Below are 636 nucleotides of genomic sequence, written 5' to 3'. Positions count from 1 at the left end.
ACACACACACACACACACACACACACACACACACACACACACACACACACACACACACACACACACACACACACACACACACTAACGCACGTACACGCGCACACACAGTAGATGACAGGTTAGGATGCGGCCCCGGCTGACACGTAAAGGGACGGCGGCCAAATTGCCTACTTGCCGTTATCATATTTAAATTTTCGAAAGCTAATTGTGTGTAATTCGATATTTTAATCCGGAGTGGTCTCGCGTAATTATAAATTTTAATCAAATTCCGTGGCATGCAAAGCGCGGTGTAATGGGACCATAAAAGCCCCCAGTTTAGGCAGCAAATATGATTAACCGATCGCCTCTCGCTACACCTTGTGGCGCACCGCGTCTGCGTTTTTGGCATTTTCAACTGTCGCAAGTCATTAGTCATCACGGTTTGCCCAATTCTGATAGCAAATAATTGCACAGCGCTACATGTACACGCACACCATCAGTATGAATGCGCTATCATAACGTACCAACATACTATGTGCGTGCGTGCGTGCCTGCGTGCACGTGTACCTGTGCGTATATATATATATATATATATATATATATATATATATATATATACTATATAGTATATATATATACTATATATATATATACTAT

This window comes from Priapulus caudatus, unplaced genomic scaffold (assembly GCF_000485595.1).
Source record: "Priapulus caudatus unplaced genomic scaffold, Priapulus_caudatus-5.0.1 Scaffold274, whole genome shotgun sequence".
Taxonomy (NCBI): Eukaryota; Metazoa; Priapulida; class Priapulimorpha; order Priapulimorphida; family Priapulidae; genus Priapulus; species Priapulus caudatus.
This window is presented reverse-complemented; position numbering follows the sequence as displayed.